This window comes from Orcinus orca, chromosome 18, assembly GCF_937001465.1.
Source record: "Orcinus orca chromosome 18, mOrcOrc1.1, whole genome shotgun sequence".
Lineage (NCBI taxonomy): Eukaryota > Metazoa > Chordata > Mammalia > Artiodactyla > Delphinidae > Orcinus > Orcinus orca.
The window spans coordinates 10,144,843-10,166,333 of record NC_064576.1 but is presented as its reverse complement, the minus strand read 5'-3'; the positions used below and the strand labels follow the sequence as shown (position 1 = coordinate 10,166,333).

Here is a 21,491-nt window from a genome sequence, read left to right as displayed (position 1 = left end):
CTCTTTTTTCTTAGTTAATCTAGTTAAAAAGTTTGTTGCTCTTTTAAGAAAATCAACTCTTGGTTTCATTGATTTTTCTCTATTCACCTCTGTTCTCATCTGTATTATTTCCTTCCTCTGCTAGCTTTGGGTTTAGTTTTTCTTTTTCGCGTTCCTTATCGCCCTATACTCCTGTTCCTTGTACGTCGTGTTCAGCTGATTTCCAAGGGCTGCTGTGAAGGTCACAGCCATCAGAATATGTGAAAAGACTATTTCATTGGCCAGATCAGCTCAGACCACAGCCAGGGCTAACTCAAAATATGCCTGTGATTCACTCAGGCCAGAAACAAACACACTGGGCCCCTCCTGACACACACCTCTGGGCCAGGCTACGAGAGGGCAGCACTGCCGCTGCAGAAGGGAATGCTACCTTCTGAGGCTCATACATTACAGTCTGTCTTCCACCCCATTCTCCTCCTGCCATGTAGTAGTTCCTTCCACGGCAATGGGTTATGGTTGGCGTCTTGAATAAAATGCAAGTACTTGATTCAATAAATAACGGATAGAAACAGCTGTAGGTGAGCCATTTGGGCTTTTCCAGAGCAACTTAAAGAGTGCCCATCAGGAGCGGTTGCATCTCTGCTTTAATGTGAAGTAGATGCTCCCAGGTAGGCCTGTTCTAGGACACTGATGGTCAGGTCAGGCCAGCCCCTGCAGGGAACATCATTGGGCTGGATGGCCATTAAAGGGCACAGTGCACACACGTAAGTGTAAAGAAGGACACTGTGGTACAATGACAGGCCTGAATCAAATTCCCACCTCCACCACCTAACAAACAACGGTGGGTCTCTGGGAACGTTATTTAAACTCTCTGAACTTCTATGCCTGTTCTTTAAAACTGCATTCATCCTGCCTCCCTAAGAGCTAATCACTACTGACTGCCAACTGTGGGTCAGGCCTCAGGACCCGATGAAGGTTAATTAATTCCCTTTTCCCCTTGACCCTGTTCCCGCCTAAGTTCTCCATCCCAACTCCTTCCTTTATAAAGATCTTATATATCTACTAGCTTATATTCTTCTCAAGGAAGCCCCTTATAAATAAAACAAAAAAGAACATTCTACATAATAAATGGGAGAGGGAATCAAGCCGTATCAAGCATTAGTTGTGGCCTTCATTTTTCAGAGCCAAAGCAAATACCTGGGAAGGTGATTGATATTACATAGAAATGATCATGGTTAAGCCACAGGGTGTTGATTCCAACTCTGTAGAAAATCAGTTCAGTAACTTTCTTCCACAGAAGATGATAGCTTATTTCCATTAAAAAAAAAACAAAACCTGGCAATAAAAATTTAAACTTTTCTAGGAAATAATGTAGCCTCATAGAATGATCAAATTATAGTTTTCTACATTTTATCTACTGAATTTTATCCTTTATAATAATAGTTTGAGAATACTACTTATGTAATAGAAAACTAATATTCTGCATTTCTGGCTCCTTTCACAAGAAAAACATCATTACCTTTCTGATTATGTTTTGAACAACAAACACAGATCCTTCAGGAAGAGCCTCATCCCTGTGGGGATTGAGAAAGGATCAGAGTTAAGCACTGAAACAAGCAATTAAGTCCCATTAGAGGATTAAGGCACTCATGTTCACTTTGAGTCAGAAAAATGAATTGTGAATAAAATCATGTACAACCAAGAGGTTACTTGTCAAAGTTAATAAATTAGATAACTGGAGGGCAAAGTGGAAAGCACAGAAGTTGAGTGGCCACATGAGCACCGGCGAGGAAACTGGTTTTTGTATCCAAAACTGGGTTTTGAATTCACCGGACAAGATCCACCATCTCAAGATGCCGTAGCAACGTGGGACGGGGTGGGGGGTGCCACATGGTGCTGTCTTTAATAGGTGCATTCCATGAAGAGAAAGCCTAAAGGCGTTTCCACCCTATTATGTCACCACCCCCCATGCATAGATTTCCCTATAATATCTTATTAATAAAAGACTCTGTGGAAGAGACATACAAGATATATTAACATTCAACTTGATGCATTTTACTTTCGGGTTTTAGAACTGATTCTAAATGAACTCAAGCGATGCCTTTGCAAGCAACTTTCCTGATTGGGAGGCCCTGCTGTGATCAGGACTTAGTCACCCTCCCCTTGGGAGTCTTAAAGCCCAAAAGCTGAACCCTTGTCTCAAACCCAACTAGTTAGGAATAATGTGGACATCCAGGGGTCAGCCCAGAGGTGGAAGAGGCTCAGAGAGAGTCTCAAAAAGTTTTATTTCAGCAAAATTTGGTTAGTTTAACATTGTCAATATTAAGAAAACAAAAACACTCATGGAAATGTCCATCTGGCCTGGCACTGCTTGAAATGCCTCTGTCACTTATTCAGCAGTTTTCTTACTGAAACACAGTCCATCTAGAGTTTCATATTTCATCGCTGAAGCAGAAATTGAAAGTCATTATGAGTCCTTCGCATAATTATTGGGGTTTTCCTGCTTAATATTTTTTCTTAGCCACCTGGTGGCAAGAGTGTAAAAGGCAGGACTTAATTTTAGAGTTTAATCTGCTAGTTTACAAATTAACTATTGCACACACTGGGACCATATTTAGAAACACACACACATACCAGCTGCCAAAGGATTTAAATGGACACCAGCTTCTAACGTGAAAACAACCTTTAAAAATGAAAAAAGGTGTCTCCACAAAAATATTCATCCTGTATTAATATTTAATGACAGGAGGAAATGCTAGACAGATGGAAATGATGACATACAGATTTTACTGTTTTCTCTAAGTGATAAATCCTTAAGCCGTGAACACTGCCTGCCTGCTGTAGAGGTCAGACTGTGCTAGAAAAGACAGGTGAAACGACCGGCTTCGGTCGCACCAAGTTACGGCTCTGCCGCTCGCCCCTGTCTGGACGCCCAGCAGCCCCGCATCTCTGCCTCCCCGCCTGCCTGCTGTATAAGTAGCTTTTCTCGTTCAACATCGTGTGTCAAAGTTGACTCCCACCGAACCCGTGATGGCCCCTGTCACAGCGAGGACCAGCTTCAGCGAAGCCATGCGCTGCCCCGGAAGCCATGCGCTACCTCGTGTGGCCACGGGCCCGGGCATGGCCTCAGCCGACGTTACTCAGGGCCGCCGAACGTCGGTAAAAGGCACGTGTGATGTGTGCTCGTTTCTCCTTGTATAGGAACCGCTGTCCCTTCCTACTGTAACGTTCCTGTCCCTGGAGAGACGCCTGAGTGTCTGCTATAGTTACACAGTCATTCTTCAGAGGTTTCTAGGGCTGTAGGAAACAGGTGAAAAAACAAGCCGCCTCGACCTCTGCCCTGGAGCTCGGTCAGCCTCTCCCGGGCCGGGCGCTTCCAGGGAGGCCGCGCGTCCTGTGGCCGCTTTGATGCTCCCCCCTCGCACTGCCTTCTTTGCAACAGCCGCCAGGGCTTCCTGCCCACCGCCCCGCTGGAGACCCCAGAAACGTGTATGGCAGGACACCCTTCTGACGTGAGCCCAGCAGCCCGGGCGACGCAGTGCCTCTGAAATCCAGAGGCTGGGTCCACACTCGCAGTCTCCCCAGACTCCGAGCCTTCGCGGGTCCGCGAGGACAAGCGGCGCGTCCCGGTCCTGATGCCCCACGGGGCCTCCGAGTGCTGCCTGGCAACCGTCCCGCGGGCTTTTACGCTTTGCCCACGCCAGAAATTCTTAGAAGAAAAAGAAAACTTTTAATGCCACACCATTTTAAAGGCCACTGTGTTGCCATCTTTTAAACATACAGTGACCACTAGGGAGATGTGATGGTCGGCCGCCGCCAGGCGCACTCTGAGGTCCGTCAGGAGCAGCTGGACAGGCCTGGCGCCGTCGGGAAAGGGCCGTAGGGGACGGTGGGATGCGGAGCGGGCGGCTGCAGCGGAGGCGCTGCCCGCGGCGGGCTCCCAGGCACCGGGAGGCGCGGCCGGGGGAGCACCGCTCGTGTCCTGGCGAGTCGGACCCCCGGAACAGTCCTCATCACCAAGAGCCCACCTGCCCGGTGGGCGCGGCTTCAGGCTCAGAGGGGAAAATATGAATAATGCCACCCCCAGGACTGAGAGCATTTTTACCGTGTTAGATGCTAGATGCTTCGCTTACGCTAACACTCAAAGCGAGATCGCCTCACTCCCCACCGCTGTCCAGTTTACAGACGGGGAAACTAGGAGATGAAACGCGATGTACACAGATAACCAGGCTGAAGACCTGCTTTCACGCCCCTCCCTGCCCTGCAGGGGCTCCGCCAGCTCCAGGAGGAGGTGTCCTCTCCTGCCTCCTGCGCAGACGCAGAACAGTAACAACTCCCAGCCCCCGAAGGGCCCCCGGCAGCCATGGCCCGGGAACACCCCCCACCAGGTTCCATTTCCATCCTCGTCCCTAAGGTGCCCGCAGGTGTTCCGCAGGCGCGGAGCACACACCAGGGTAGCCTGCCCGGGGAATGTGCACCCAGAAGCGGTCCCTATCCCAGGACAGTTAGCAATCGTATCTGGACGTGTGTTGCGTAAGTGATGAGGGCACGAGCGCCTACTAGCCAGGAGAGGAGGTCCGTGCAGCCCCAGCGGCTCACCGTGTTCCCCACGACCCAGAAGCACAGGATCCCGGCGGACCCACGACCGGTGGGATCAGCGAGACTCAGCAAGGCCAAGGCGCGAGCTACATCGACACCTGGCGCAGCCAGGAGAGGCCACCTTTCCACTCCAAGCAGAACCGGCTCTGAACGCAGGAAGGACGCAACAACGGCGTTCATAGAAACACCAGCAGGCCAGAAACTCTACCCTCTCCTTCCTTCCTTGGGTGCCTCTCCCAACAGGCCAGCCACACACACGAGACACACATGGGGGGCAAGGGCGACCCCCAGAGCCCCCGGGTTCCCGTCCGCAGTCTCCGCTCCAGCACCAGGCGCCGAAGGCGGACAGTGTTGGTAGAGTTGGCATATGTCAAGAAGGGAAATCAATATAGTTGAGGCAGTTTTGAGCAGAGCTTCCAGTTCTGGTAAGAATAAAGTACATAGGTGTGCACAAGTTACAAAATACTGTCATACATATGAGTTAAGTGTTCCTAAGTTTGCATTTAAACTTAAAATTGAAGTTGCGCAACATAAAGATAAATGAAAAACTCAAGGCTGAGAATGCAGTATAACAATAAATAATAAAATAATATATAATTAAATAAAATATAAATAATAAAATAGCAACTGAAAAACACCATGACAAGTCAAGAGAGACTGAAGAAAGGAAAAGGCTGCCTATTTTAGGAACTTTAACAGTACCTTCTCCTGCCTTCTGAACAAGGGACCCCGCATTTTCATTTTGCACTTTGTCTTGCCTGGAATCATTCTTTCTAAACTGTTTCTTGGAACCACAAAGCTCCTCAAGGGTGGGGGGCCTAAACTTCATTTCACATCTTCCACGTCAGCCAGCACAGTTCAGTGCGTGCAGTAGCCACTTAATAAATACTTGCTGCAGTAAGCCAAGGGATTTCCCTCTCGGTCCAGATTCCCAAAGAGGTCCCGCAGGCCTTCAGCCTGTTTGGAATCTCTCAATTTCTCTATCACAAAAACCACAGGTTCAGATACTGCTCAGGGTGCAAAATCGATGGACGTCACATTCAGTCCTGTGGCTCCACCAGCACTTCCTTCAGATGCCCAGACACGGATGCAAGGGCCAGGGAGGGTGAAGTGCTCTGGACTCAGACTATGACTCAGGGCCAGGCACTGCCTCCCAGCCTTCCCGGGAGCAGCAGTAAACATCCATGCCCGACAAAAGCTTCATCCAGAAGCTGCAAAACCAACCTCTAGGGACAGTACTCGGACCAGCCAGTATGGGGTCAGGGGATTTCTTATCTCTATTAGGACAGTAGTTCCATGGGCGTATACATTTGTCAGAATCATCCATCTGTACTTAATGTGAGTTTTCTTGTGTGTAAATCACACATCAAGGAAAGTTGAGCTAAAAAAAAAGATTAAATGGGATCATGGAAAGAAGGCAATCCGTAGGCTACTCACTCCGTAATTACTACCAGTTTACATTTTTATCTGAGTTCAACACACTTCACAATCCCTAATCAGCAGCAAAAACTTAACATCTTTCATTTCGATTTCCACCATCATCTGAGTATTTCCAAAGTATTTCTAAAACAGCTTTGTAGTGGCCTTCCTTAAACTCAATTATTTTCTGGAACCCAACATACAATGAAACAAGACAGACTTCTCTGTGACTGTTACCTGGGTTCCTGGAAGGAGGGCAGTGGAAAGGCAGAGAAGTCCTAGGTGTGGCCCAGGACACAGGGGCCTCCGAGGGGCGGGGAATGGGATTAAGATCGGGCCTCGCCAGCTGTCATCAGCCACCCAGGGCCCGTCTGCACTGGCTGCTGACCAAGCAGAGACTTCCCACAGTTGCCCCCTAGGAAACGCAGCAAATGCTTTGCCTTTTAGAATGTTTTTTGCAGGCCTGCTAGAGGAGCAGCTTTTAACTTGCTTGCTGGCAGTTGCTCAAAGCATGTTTACTCTGCCTGGAGCAAGTCAACGGGGAAGAGCCAGGAATCTAGGTCTGCCCCCAGCCCCACCCCCTCTGCAGGGCACCGGAAGGGCCAGCAGGTCTGGGTGAAGGCAGGTAACTCCCACCCTACATTGTATGCCCCCCAAAGATCTTTTTTTTCCTCTTGAAGACAACTCAGGCAGAAAGCAGAGGAGGGAACGGGAATGACAACCCATTAGTGGACAATTTAAAAGGTTTCGTCTTTCAGAAACATTTTAAGGCTGAAATGTGTAACTTAAAATGATTTTTATTTGACTCTTTTGCTTTCCTAGGTGAGAAATGGGAGTTTGGGAACGTAACTTTAAGTTAGAAGCAGCACAGAAGAACAATTAGAAAATATCACACAAAGCCATTCATTCCTTCCTAGGTCGTTGGCTAACAAAATGTCCTAAAAAGAAGATAAATACACCCATTTCAACAACTCCTAGATAACCATTTTAGAAGTCAGGCCTACCCAAAAGTGAATAAAATAGTTACAAATGCAGGTAAGGCCCTGGCTAGGCTAGGCCCCCTGTATTTAATGTAATATTTCATAGCTTTGGAGGAACAAGAGGGATCAAAGGTCAAAGCCAGGCCACTGCCAACCTCACCCAGGCCAAGGGGGCAAGGCCACAGCAGGTGGTGGGAGATGTGGGCAACAGGAGCTTGGCTACCATCGAGAGCCGGCCAGTGGTCAACACTGTGGGACAGAATGAATTAGTTGGGAAGGCTCTGGCAGATGACCGCCAAAAACGACTGCAAGACGTCAAACGTCAAACGTCAAACCCCGGGAGACAGCACCTCCACTACAAAGGGAACCCCGAGCACCGCTCAGAAACCACCAGCACAGGGGCCCCAGCTGGTCGGCACTGCCGGCCCCAGCAAATCAGGAACAACACGAACTCTGTTTCCAGGGGCTCTGGAATCCAGGACTCGATGCTTGCGGTAGCGATAACAGATTCACCTTCAGAATTACCTTTTGCTAAGATTATTATTAAAAACCAGCTTAAGTTCTCTAACAAGATGTTGGCTACCTAGAGGCAGTCAGGTGGCCAAGAGGAGTGCGAACTAGAAAAGCCAATGCCTTCCTCAGAGTGCCTGAAGGAGGAACCACTCCCCACACACACATAACTCCAGTTTTAAAGACTTTTTTAAAAAGAAGCCTTTTAAAAAATGAAAACACAGAACTCAAAATTAAGCCTGATGGGTTTTTTGATTAATTAAGTGTTCCCAAAGCATTCAAATCCTTTCAGTGCTTTTCTAACCCAAGTAAAATTCAACTAAAACAGCTGAGAGAGAAGTTAAAACTCTGAATTACAAGTAAAAAGGGAGTAAGGGAGGAACTTAAGGGCATGTTGCTGAACATGCTTTTATTTTTTATTTATTTTTCTAACACCTTTATTGGAGTATAATTGCTTTACAGTGGTGTGTTAGTTTCTGCTGTAGAACACAGTGAATCAGCCATACGTATACATATGTTCCCATATCTCCTTCCTCTTGCGTCTCCCTCCCACCCTCCCTATCCCACCCCTCTAGGTGGTCACAAAGCACCGAGCTGATCTCCCTGTGCTATGCAGCTGCTTCCCACTAGCTATCTGTTTTACATTTGGTAGTGTGTATATGTCCATGCCACCCTCTCACTTCATCCCAGCTTACCCTTCCCCCTCCCCGTGTCCTCAAGTCCATTCTCTACGTCTGCATCTTTATTCCTGTCCTGCCCCTAGGTTCTTCAGAACCATTTTTTTTCTAGATTCCATATATATGTGTTAGCATACGATATTTGTTTTTCTCTTTCTGACTCACTTCACTCTGTATGACAGACTCTAGGTCCATCCACCTCACTACAAATAACTCAATTTCATTTCTTTTTATGGCTGAGTAATAGTCCGTTTGAACATGCTTTTAAATACTTTACATAAAGTGGATCCATTTACTCACATTCCCGTGAGTCCTGAACATGCAGCTGGTCACTGCTCGCTGACGGAAGTCAATACTTTGAGTCCAGAATTCCCAGAAAAATATATTTTGTTGGAGTGACTGGGGCTTTGAAGGAACTGAATGCACTAAACCAAGTAAATCCAACCCTCTTAGAAACTATATCCCCACCCAAACAAGCAAAGCAAAAACCTACCTTAAAAGCTACTGGGACCGGCTGGAGGCTGACACCAGCCTTCCCCGGTTTCACACACCTCGGCCTCTGGTGTTTTGGGGCGGATCCCAGGACCCGAAATATTACTAAAAAGCCCAATTTGGTCTATACTTGGCTTCTGAAAAGCACTTAAAAGACAACACGTGGTCCACTCCTAGGAGAGCAAAATCCAGTTAAAATGTAAAAATCCCTTGTTAGCACTCTGTGGTCATCAGAGAAGAGACGCTGCTACATTCAGTTTAATCACTTTTTCAAACTTGTTTCAAAAACAACAGAACTGTTTTTCATCATGGGGATTTTCCTTTTTTTAAATTAAGTTTACATGATCTTTCGATCATAATAAAGAGAAGGACTCAGGGAACCTCCACTGGGCTTATCCAGCCATTTTCCTAATCGAATAGCCTGAGCATTTTAGTTACCAAACAACTTTCTTATATAAAAACAAAGCAGGCTTCCCTGGTGGTGCCGTGGTTAAGAATCCACCTGCCAATGCAGGGGACACAGGTTCGAGCCCTGGTCTGGGAAGATCCCACATGCCACAGAGCAAGTAAGCCCATGCGCCACAACTGCTGAGCCCACGCACCACAACTACTGAAACCCACGCACCTAGAGCCTGTGCTCCACAACAAGAGAAGCCACTGCAATGAGAAGCCCATGCACCACAATAAAGAGTAGCCCCCGCTCGTCACAACTAGAGAAAGCCTGCGTGCAGCAACAAAGACCCAATGCAGCCAAAAATAAGTAAATAAAAAGTTTCCTAAAAAAAGAAAAAAAAAACCAAACAAAGCAATGTCAGCCAAGGGCAAGAAAATCAGTCGTCTCATCTGTCGTGGGTCCAGCCCGTGGTCAGTGGGATGAGCTGTATCTTCTTCTCTCCTGTGCTGGTATTACTAGATTTCCCTGGTATCTCAGGAATTCCTCCCAAAAGAGGAAAAAAGCAATCCCCTCCAGAGGGCCATGCTTCACAAAACTGTCTAAGGGTTACCAAAGTCCTAGTTGAAGCCCCTAAAAACAATGCACACTGCCGGTCCTCTGAATGGGCCCCTAAGAACCAGGACCAGGGCTCTGCTGTCCAGTGTGGACCTGGTGCAGAGGCAGCAGGGAGCTAATCCTTCAAAATCCACGTAAACTGTTTCAATACAATAATGATTTCAATTATTTTTGAGTCAAGGAATTTCTCTCTCCCCTCCTGCTCACCCATCTTGGACTAAAGACAGTTCTCCAGAGCACTGGTCCCTAACTCACAGGGACCACACTGCCCAGGGGGCTACATCTCCTCCCCAGGTGCTAGCACCCAAGAGGAAAGGAGATGCTTCCCGGCCCGGTGTCCCCCTGGGGGCCTGAGATCGAGCTCTGCACCCGCCTGGTCCCCGCCCCCCGCAGCTGAGGGGCCCTGTCCTTCCCCAAGCTGCAGGCTGAGCCCTCCTCTCCTCCACGAAAAAGGAGAGGTGCCAGTGCAATCCAGCTCCACCCAGATCTTCGGGGAAGACACAGCCCAGCAGAAACTGGCTGAAGCGCAGTTTGTTATTTTCACCTATTGCCCTGGGAGAAGGGAAGAAACTTTGTCCTTATGGGGACTGTCGACGGATCTCCGAGAACTTGCCAATCCTCCAGCAGCCCCACAAGGTACATATTATTGTCCCATTTCACACGTAGAAACTGAAGCTCAGAAGAGTTAATTAACCAGAACAGCACAGCTATTAAATGGAAGGGCCTGGATTTAAAGTCAAGGCTTAATCCAAAATCTCTACAACTCCTCCCAATACATGCTGCGGTCAACTAGGAGAAACACACATTGCTGCCATTTCTTAGTGGCAGAAATACTGAAGCTCTCATTGGTGTTCATAGCAAATGAGGGCTGTGAAATGTGAAAGATGATAAACTGCCTGCAACTCCCTACCTGTCACTCCTGGGGGAGGGGCTGTGCTTTAAGCCCTGCTCTTTGCAGCTTACAGACCAAAGCCCGGTTTAAAGTTTTTGTAAGGCAAGGAGTGATCCACCAGCCACCAAGTTTCTGTTACTGTCACCTGCCCAGCGTTCAGTACCTCCAGGCTAGTTGAAGGTTATTCATTCACCCACTCATTCAGTAGTTTCTGAGCAACTACTTGGGCCAGGCATTGTGCTAAGCGCCAGGAACACGATGATAAACGAAACAGCCCTTGTTTTTAAGGAGCCGTGGCCTGAGGAGGCAGATACACTAAAAGATGATTATAAGACAAACTGTGGGCAGGGGGTGGGGGAGGAGGGAGGAGACATGTACGGGGAAGCAGGGCATCACATGTCCTAAAGGAGAGCACTGCCTGAAGAGCAGAGGCTTCCAGGAGATGCAGGCAACAGGCAGGCACGGGTCGGGGTGGTCTGAGTCGTGGGGACAGCTGGGCACCCCTGGGCGCCAGGAGCACTGGAGAAGGGGCCAAGGAGGGAGGCTGGGGCTCTGGATTTCAGCTCCATGTGATGGGGGTAATGAAGGGCAGCAGGTAAGCCTGCGAAGTGACAGGGCAAGATTTTGGGTTTTAGAAAATGATCTAGTGCAACCGCAGTGGAAGACCATTTGGCGGCATCTATAAAAGCTAAGCCTCTGCGGACCCAGCCACCCGGCAGCTCCACTCCAGGCAGAGGTGCCGCAGAAAGGCGGATGCAGGTTCACCAAAAAGACACTTACGAGAATATTCCGATCAGCACCATTTAGAATGGCCCAAAACTAGACGCTACCTAAATGTCCCTCAACAGTAAAGTGGGCTAATGAACAGCGGTAAACTGAGAAAAACGCTACAGCAATGAAAACGGACAAGGTTGTTCTGTGTAACACGCATAAACCTCAAAGCAGTGCTGAGTGAGAGTCAGACAAAAACAGCATATACTGAGTGATTATATATTTACTTTTTTTAAAAAATGAATTAGTGAATTAATTTTTTTGGCTGCGCCGTGAGGCTTGTGGGATCTTAGTTCCCTGTCCAGGGATTGAACCCAGGCCCGTGGCAGTGAAACCGCCAAGTCCTAACCACTGGACTGCCAGGGAATTCCCATGATTGTATTTACACGGAGGTAAATCACAGCCCGACTAATCTCTGCTGCTGGATGTCAGGACAGAGGTTACTGCTGGGAGGAAAGCGATGCCTAGAAGGTCATGAGGACAACCTGATCTAGGGTCTGGGTGCATGGGTGTGCTCCAATTATGAAAATCCATCAAGCTATCTGATTTCTACACTTCTCTGATGTGTGTTATGCTTTCATAAAATATTACATTACATTTAAAGAACACATACAGTAACAGAGTAAAGATTTGTGAGGACAAGACTTAAAACACACAGGAAACCACAGCGTACAAGACAAAGATACATAATGAAGTGCTACACGTAAGTTAGTGGAGGTCAGAGGTGAGGGAGACCCAGGCTTCACAGAAGTGGCCTGGCCTGAGATGGATGGAGAAGCAGATGTCCCCCAGGCCGTGAAATGGGAGGTGCCCCTACTCCACACCCCTCCAGGGCATAAGAGCTAAGGAAGGATCCCCAGAGGGACAGAGGCTCCAAGGCATATCACAGTTACTCTCAGCTTGAAGAAACTCCTATCATGGAATGATACCAACTGGAAGCAAACAGATAAACCCAGAATGTGAAACATTCTGTAGAAGAAATTTTTTTGAAAGTAAGGGTGGGACTTCCCTGGTGGCACAGTGGTTAAGAATCCGCCTGCCAATGCAGGGGACACGGGTTCCATCCCTGGTCCAGGAAGATCCCACATGCCGCAGAGCAACTAAGTCCGTGCGCCACAACTACTGAAGCCCGCGCTCCAGGGCCGCAAGCCACAACTACTGAGCCCGCATGCCGCAACTACTGACGCCCACGTGTCTAGAGCCCGTGCTCCACAACAAGAGAAGCCACTGCAACGAGAAGCCCGCACACCACGATGAAGAGTAGACCCTGCTCGCCGCAACTAGAGAAAGCCTGTGCACAGCAATGAAGACCCAACGCAGCCAAAATAAATAAATTAATTAATTAATTAATAAAAATAAATTAAAAAAATATAAAAATAAAAGTAAGGGTGGTTTGCCCTGGATTAAGAGACCTAAGATACATAACAGCCCTGGGTAAGGTGTGGACCTTGTCTGGATTCTGATTTGAACGTATCAACTATAAAATGACATTTCTGAGACAATCAGGAAAATCCTACAGGCATATGCCTAGGTAAAAGATGACACCAAGGAATCACAGTTAATATTTTTAGGAATGGATAATGGCATATGGTTCTATTAAAAAAAAAAAAGCTTACTTTTAAGAGATGCATATGGAAGTATCTGGGGGTTGTGAAATATCATAATGTGTAGTACTTTAAAACACTTCAAGTAGGGACTTGCCTGGTGGTGCAGGGGTTAAGAATCCACCTGCCAACAGAGTGGGCACGGATTGGATCCCTGGTCCAGGAGGATCCCACTTGCCACGGAGCAACTAAGCCCATACGCCACAACTACTGAGCCCATGCGCCACAACTAATGAAGCCCGTGTGCTCTAGGGCCTGCGTGCCGCAACTACTGAGCCCACATGCTGCAACTACTGAAGCCCATGTGCCTAGAGCCCATGCTCCACAACAAGAGAAGCCACTGCAATGAAAAGCCCACGCACCACGACAAAGACCCAATGCAGCCAAAAAAACAAAAACAAATGAAAAAACTAAAGCATCTTTTAAAAATAAATAAATAAAATATTCAAGTAAAAAAAAAAAAGGATTAATGAAGCATATGTGACAAAATGTTGATCATTATTGACTCCGGGTGATAGATATATGAGAATCATTGTACTAGTTGCTCTACTTTTATGCCCCTTGCCAAAAAAGAGAAAATATGAATTGCCAACATAAGAAATCAAAGACAGGACATCGACAAACATTAAAGGGCAATAAGGGAATACAGTGAACAACTTTATACCAGTAAGTTTAACAACTTAAAGTGGAAAAATTCCTTTAAAGGCACAAACTACCAAAGCTCACTAAAGAAAAAGTAACTATAACTTTTCTATAACTTTTACTCAGAGAGGTAGATGGCTTCACTGGTGAATTCTACCAAACATTTAAGGAATAAATAATGCTAGTATTAAATAAACTTTTCCAGAGAACAGAAGAGGAAGGAATACTTCACAACTCCTTTTATGAGGTCAATATTACCCTGATAACAAAACCAAATAAAGACGTTCATAGAAAAGAAAACTACAGGCCAGATACCTCTTACGAACATAAATGCAAAAAAGTCCTGAACAAATAAATATTAGCAAATCAAATCTAGCAATATATAAAAAGGATGATACATCAGTACCAAGGACTGTTTCATCTGAGGAATGTAAGTTTAATATTTCAAAACTAATCAATGAATCACCATATTAACAGATTCAAAGAGAAAGACCTTACAATGATCTCAATAGATGCAGGACAAGTTATTTGACAAAATTCAACAATTCATGATAAAAATTATCAGCAAACTAGGAATAGAAGAGAACTTCCTCAATCTGATAAACAGCATCTATGAAAAACCTACAGCTAACACCCTTTTTAATGGTGCATAATCAAACACTTCCCCCTTCAGATTGGAAACAAGGCAGTGTGATTCCACTCTCTCTACTTCTATTCAACATGGGATAGTGCAGCCTAGCCAGGGTAATAAAGAAGAAAAGAATAAAAGGCATACACTTGAGGAAGAAATAAAACTATCTTTGTTTGCAATTGACATGATTGTATAGAAAATCCTAAAAAACTGACAAAAAAGCTACTTGAACTAATAAGTGAATTTAGCAGAGTCTTAGGCTACAAGATCCATATGTGAAAATCAACTGTATTTCTGTGTACTACCAGAGAACTAGTACATTTTAAAATATAAAATACATTAAAAAGTGGGAACTTGAAATTTAAAAATCCAGTATCATTGGCAATAGCACCAAAAAATCTGAAATACTTATGGACGTTAACAAAATATGTGCATGACCTGTAGCTAAAAATTTAAAACATTGTTGAGAGAAATTAAATATATAACAAGTGGAGAGATATACCATGTTTTCATGGATCAGAACTCAATATTGTAAAAATGATAATTCTCCCCAAATTTAATTATAGAGTCAACATAATCTTAATGAAAGTCACAATAGGTTCTGGGTTTTTTGTTGGGTTTTTTTTGGTAGAAATTGATGAGCTGATTCTAAAATGTATATAAAAGCTCAAAGTAGCAAACAGAATAGCGAAAATATTGAAAAAGCTCAACAAAGCTTGTATTTCAATATTTACTATAGAGCTGTACATAGAACACTGTGGAATTAGAGAAATTACAGACATCAAAATCAACGTTGTACTGAGTCACAGGATGTCCCTCGATGTTGTCCCCCCGGCCAACAACAAAAATCAGCATCCATCCACAAACAAAAGCACCTCTGTGGGAGCTGTGGGATCCAGCGCCATTCGCCAAGGGACCCAGGTGGAGTCTTGCCCACCTGCACATCAGGTAACAGGGGCTGTGGAACCAGCAGGAACCTGTGAGTGGCTCCAGCCCCTCTCAGCCGCCATCTCGGAGCACCTGGAGAACACTGACCTGGGCAGTCACCCACGGATGAGAGAGCCCTGGTGTAATCCAGGTTTCCAGAGGAGAGGTTCCAGCACTCCACCAGAGCAGGAAAAAAATGTGTTTGGACACACTGGTCAGGTAAGAGGAACAGCTTGACTATGCCAGCATCACCCCTCCCCCAAGGTGGAACACTTATGGCTAAACAAGACCTTCTCGGCCCATGATTTCTCCCCTGGGGAAAAGGGAGAGGGTGAGTGAGCACCCAGCTTCCCCAGCTGTAGGGACACTGCCACAGAGCCTCATTTCTCTCTCACAGAATCCACAGTATTAAATCAGGGGCTCCATGACTGGAGGCAGGGAGCAGATGGGAAGAAGAGCTGATTAGATTTTCGGAGGTCATTAATTGCTGTCTACATCATGGACTCCATCAGGAAGCCTGTCCACAAGCCCTGGGGAAGCCTCACTCAAGGATCCTCCCAACTGGCCTGCGGGCACCCCCAGCACCCCGCGTGCCTCACCCACACCTCCTCCCACTCTCAGGCTAGCTCCCTTAACATGCTCCTGAGAGCGAGATGTGGTAGAAGGCTAGGGAGAAAACACAAACTTGAGCTGCAGCACCTATTTTGTGAAAACGAGAGGCTATCAACAGCCAGCCTAGTGTGTTGTAAGATCAGGAGAAGACACACAAGCCTAAGAATTCTGCCATAAAGGAAAACGGGAGGTGTGGAGCAGGTGTATTCATACAAGGTGTAAGGAAGCTTCAGAATCTCTCCTAAAGGCAGTTAGGAAAGACTGGAGGAGGTGACTGCTACCCCAAATACGAAAACAGGGACACAAACTCTAAGGAACATGAAAAATCAAGGAAATGTGACATCACCAAAGGATCACAATAATTTCCCAGTAACCAAATCCAAATACATGGAGATCTACAATTTACTCAATAAAGAATGAAAAATAATTGTTCTGAGAAAACGTGAGCTACAAGAAAACCCAGAAAGGCAATTCAAAAAACTGAAATCAGAAAAACAATATGCAAACAAGATGAGAAAATTAACAGAGAGACAGAAATTATAAAAAAGAACCAAAGAGAAATTCTGGAGCTGAAGAACTCGAAGAAAGAAATGAAAACTGCAACAGAGAGTACCAACAGCAGAATAGACCACACAGAAGAAAGAATCTGTGAGTTAGATAGGAACTTTGAAATAACCCAGTGAGAGGAGAATAAAGAGGAAAGAATGAAAAACAGAGAAGAGAGCCTAGGTGAATCATGAGACACCATCAAAAGAACTGATATATGAATTACTGGAGTTCCAGAAAGAGAAGAGAGGGAGAAGGGGGTAGAAAACTTATTTAAAGAAATAATGGCTGAGAATTTCCCAAACCTGGGGAAAAAATCTGGACATCCACATTCATAAAGATATAGATCACCCCATTATTTCAATCCAAAATGATCTTCTCTAAGACACACTATATGAAACTGTCAAAAGACAAAGTGAAAATCCTAAAAGCAGCAAGAGAAAAGGAGATTGTAATCTATAAAGGAATACCCAATTAAGCTATCATGTATTTCTCATTAGAAACCTTACAGGCCAGGAGAGCGTGGAATAATATATTCAAAGTGCTGAAAGGAAAAAAAAAAAAAAAACCTGCCAATGAAGAATACCCTATCTGGCAAAGTTATCCTTCAGAACTGAAGAGAGGACTTCCCTGGTGGCGCAGTGGTTAAGAATCTGCCTGCCAATGCAGGGCACATGGGTTTGAGCCCTGGTCCAGGAAGATCCCACATGCCGCGGAGCAGCTAAGCTCGTGTGCCACAACTACTGAGTCTGTGCTCTAGAGCCCACGAGCCACAACTACTGAGCCCGTGTACCACAACTACTGAAGCCTGCGCGCCTAAAGCCCGTGCTCCACAACAAGAGAAGCCACCACACTGAGAAGCACGCACACCGCAACAAAGAGTAGCCCTCGCTCACTGCAACTAGAGAAAGCCCGCACGCAGCAGCAAAGACCCAACGCAGCCTAAAATAAATAAATAAATAAATTCTTAAAAAAAAAAAAAAGAAATGAAGGGAAAATAAGGAATTATCCAAACAGCCAAAAGCTGAGAGAATTCATCACTAGACCTGCCGTATTAGAAATGCTTTAGTTCTTCAAGCTGAAACGAACAGACTCTAATCAGTAGCATGAAAACACATGAAAATATACAATACACTAGTAAAAGTAAATACATAGCCCAATTTAGAATACTCTAATACTGTAATATGGTGTGTTAACCACTTAACTGTGGTACAAAGGTTAAATGGCAGAGTACTAATAGACTGTTACATCTATAAGATGTTCTATGTGAGTCCCATGGTAACCACAAGCAAAAACCTGCAGTAAATTCACAAAATATAAAGAGAAAGGAATTGGAGCATACCACCACAGAAAGGCAGCAAGAAAGGAAGAAAGAAACAAGGGAACTATAAAACAGCCAGAAAACAATAAGATGGCATTAGTTAGTGCTTACCTACCAACAATTACCTAAAATGTAGATTGCATTTTCCAATCAAAAGACATGAAGTGCCTGGATGGAATTAAAAAAAACGAGACCCAACTATATGCCGCCTACAAGAGATTCACTTCAGCTTTAAGGACACACATAAGCTCAAAGTGAAGAGATGGAAAAAGATATTATGCACCCAACATGGGAGCACTTAAACATGTTAAGCAAATAGGAACAGATCTGAATGGTGAAATAGACAAAACCACAATAATAGTAGGTGACTTCAATACCTCACTTTCATCAATGGATAGATCATGCAGACAGAAAATCAACAAGGAAGCATTGGACTTGAACCACAGATTCGACCAAATGGACCTAACACACATATACAGAACATTCCATCCAACAGTGGCAGAATATATGATCTTCTCAAGCACACATGGAACTTTCTTTAGGATAGATTATATGTTAGGTCACAAAACAAGTCTTAGCAAATTTAAGAAGATTGAAATCATAGCAAGTATCTTTTCTGACAACAGTGGTATGAAACTAGAAAGCAACAACAGGAGGAAACCTGGAAAAATTTATAAATATGTGGAAATTAAGTAATACACTCTTGAACAACCAGTTAGTCAAAGAAGAAATCAAAAGAAAAAAATTTTAAATCTTCAAGCAAATAAATGAAAATGGAAACACAATATACCAAAATCTATGGGATACTGCAAAAGCAGTTTTAAGTTTACAGTGATAAATGCCTATAGTAAGAAAAAAGAAAGATCTCAAACAACTAACTCTACACCTCAAGGAATGAGGAAAAGAAAAACAAATTAAACCCAAAGTTGGAAGAAAAAAGGAATAACAAAGATCAGAGCAAAAATAAATAAAATAGAGACCAGAAAAATAATAGAACAACAAAAGTTAAAACCTGTTTTTCTAAAAGATAAAATTGACAAACCTTTAGCTGGACTAAGAAAAAAAGAAGAACTCTAGTAAATAAAATGAAAGACATTATAACTGATTCCACAGAAATACACAGGATCACAAGAGTCCACTGTTCCCAAAGCTATGTGTAGATTCAATGGAATCCCTATCAAAATCCCAATGGCATTTTTCACAGAAATAGAAAAAAAAAATCCTAAAACCTGTATGGAACCACAAAAGACCCCAAGTAGTCAAAGCAGTCCTGGGAAAGAAGAACAAAACTGGAGGCATCATACTGCCTGATTTCAAGCTATACTACAAAGCTACAGTAATTAAAACAGTATGGTAGTGGCATAAAAATAAGCACAAAGACGAATGGAACACAGTTGAGAGCCCAGAAATAAATCCCAGCATATATGGTCAAGTAATATTGACAGGGAGCCAAGAATACACAACTGGGAAAGCACAGTCTCTTCAATAAACGGTGTTAGGAAAACTGGATAATCACAAGCAGAAAAATAATATTGGACCCTTATCTTACACTACTCACAAAAAGCAACCTGAAGTGGATTAAAGACTTAAACGTAAGACCTAAAACTGTAAAACCTCCTACAAGAAAACACAGGGAAAAAACTCCTTGACACTGGTCTTGGAAACAATTTTTTAGATATGACACCAAAAGCACAAGCAACAAAAGCAAAAATCAGTTAAGTGAAACTATATCAAACTAAAAAGCTTCTGTACAGCAAAAGAAACAGTCAATAGAATGAAAAGGCAACCTACGGAAGGGGAGAAAATATTTGCAAACTATATATCTGATAAGGGGTTAATATCCAAAATATATAAAGAATTTATACAACTCAACAACAACAACAACAAAATCCAATTTTTAAATGGGCAGAGGAACTGAACAGACATTTTTCCAAAGGCATACAGGTACATGAAAAGGTGCTCAACATCACTAATCATCAGGGAAATGCAAATCAAAACCATAATGAGATATCACCTCACACCTGTTAGAATGGCTATCATCAAGAAGAGACAACAAGTGAGGATGTGGAGAGAAGGGAACCCTTGTACACTGTTGGTAGGAATGTACATTGGTTCAGCCACTATGGAAAACAATATGGAGCCTCCTCAAAAAGTCAAAAATAGAACTACCGTATGATCCAGTAATTCCACTTCTCGGTAAATATGCAAAGGAAGTGAAGACAGGATAGCGAAGAAATACCTGCACTCCCATGTTCATTGCAGCATTTTTCACAACAGCCAAGATATGGAAACAACCTAAGTGTCTGTCAACAGGTGAACAGATAAAGAAGGTTTGTGTGTGTGTGTGTGTGTGTGTGTGTGTGTGTGTGTGTGTGTAATATTATTTAGCTATGAGAAAGAAGGAAATCCTGCCATTTGCAACAACATGCATGGACCTTAAGGACCTTACGCTAAGTGAAATAAGTCAGACAGAGAAAAGACAAATACTGTATGATCTCACTTATATGTGGAATTTTAAAAAGCCAACCTTGTAGAAACAGTGAGTAGAATGGTGGTTACCAGGGGCTGGGGGGTTGGGGGAAATGGGGAGATGTTGGTCAAAGGATATAAATATCCAGTTAGAAGACAAATAAGTTCTGGAGATGTAACACACAGCATTGTGAATATAGTTAACAATACTGTATTATATACTTGAAAGTTGTTGAGAGAGTAGATCTTAAATGTTGTCACCACAAAAAAGAAATGTAATTAAGTGACACGATAAACGTGTTAGCTGATATTAAGATGGTAGTCATATTGCAATATATAAGTGTATCAGATCAACACATTATACCTTAAACTTATAAAATGTTATATGTCAGTTATATCTCAACAAAGCTGGAAAAAAATCAATGAAATATTCTTTAGGGGGTGATGAAAATGTAAAATTAGACAGTGCTGGTGGTTGCACAAACTTGTGAACATACTAAAAACCAATGAATTGTACACTTTGATATGGTGAATTTTATGGTATGTGATTTATATCTCAATAAAAATAACTGGTAAAAATAAATCAGTGGAACAGAATAGAGTCCAGAGGTAGACCCACACTTGTAATGGCCAATTGTTTCTGATAAAAGTGCCAAGGTAATTCAAGGTGAATGGACAGTCTTTGAAACAAATGGTGCTGAAAAATAGGATACCCATATACAAAAAAAAAAAAAAAAAAAGAACTACAACTCTTATCTCACACCACATAAATATACTTAAATAAACTCAAAATGTATCCAATTGCAAGAGCTAAAATTCTAGAAGAAAAACCTTTTATTAGGAAACAAAAAGTAAATAAAAAGAAAACACGGATAAGCTGGACTTCATCAAAATCAGAAACGTTTGCTCTCAAAAGGTACCCATGATTACATGAAAAGGCAAACACAGACTGGGAGAAACTATCTGCAAAACAAATACTATATATCTGATAAATGACTTGTATCCAGAATATACAAAGAACTCCTAAAACTCAGGAAGAAGCAAAACAACCCAATTAAAAATGGGCAAAAGATTTAAACAGACACATTACCAACGATACATGAATCTCAAGTAAGCACCCGAAAAGACGCTCAACATCATCATTAGGGAAATGAAAATAAAAACCACAAAGTATACCATCATGCACCTACTAGAATGGGCAAAACTGAAAATACTGCTAATATCAAGCATTGGTGGCAAGGATGTAGGGTAACTGAAACTCTTATAACATGGCTTCTGGGAATGCAAAATGGTGCAGCCACTTTAGAAAACGATCTTAAAAGTTTGGGCTTCCCTGGTGGTGCAGTGGTTGAGAGTCCGCCTGCCGATGCAGGGGACACAGGTTCGTGCCCCGGTCCGGGAGGATCCCACA

General features: G+C 43.9%; 1 protein-coding gene across 4 annotated transcripts in view; it reads left to right on the top strand.

The window, feature by feature from the left end:
- The window catches only part of PCCA (propionyl-CoA carboxylase subunit alpha), a 385,988-nt gene extending 365,165 nt beyond the window's left edge, over positions 1-20,823 (top strand). For all 4 annotated transcript variants that reach the window (XM_033435088.2, XM_049701173.1, XM_049701172.1 and 1 more), the window contains one exon: positions 9,960-20,823. The gene's annotated coding sequence lies outside the window, so the exon portion shown is untranslated. The remainder of the gene's footprint in view (positions 1-9,959) is intronic.
- The last annotated feature ends 668 nt before the right edge of the window (positions 20,824-21,491 follow it).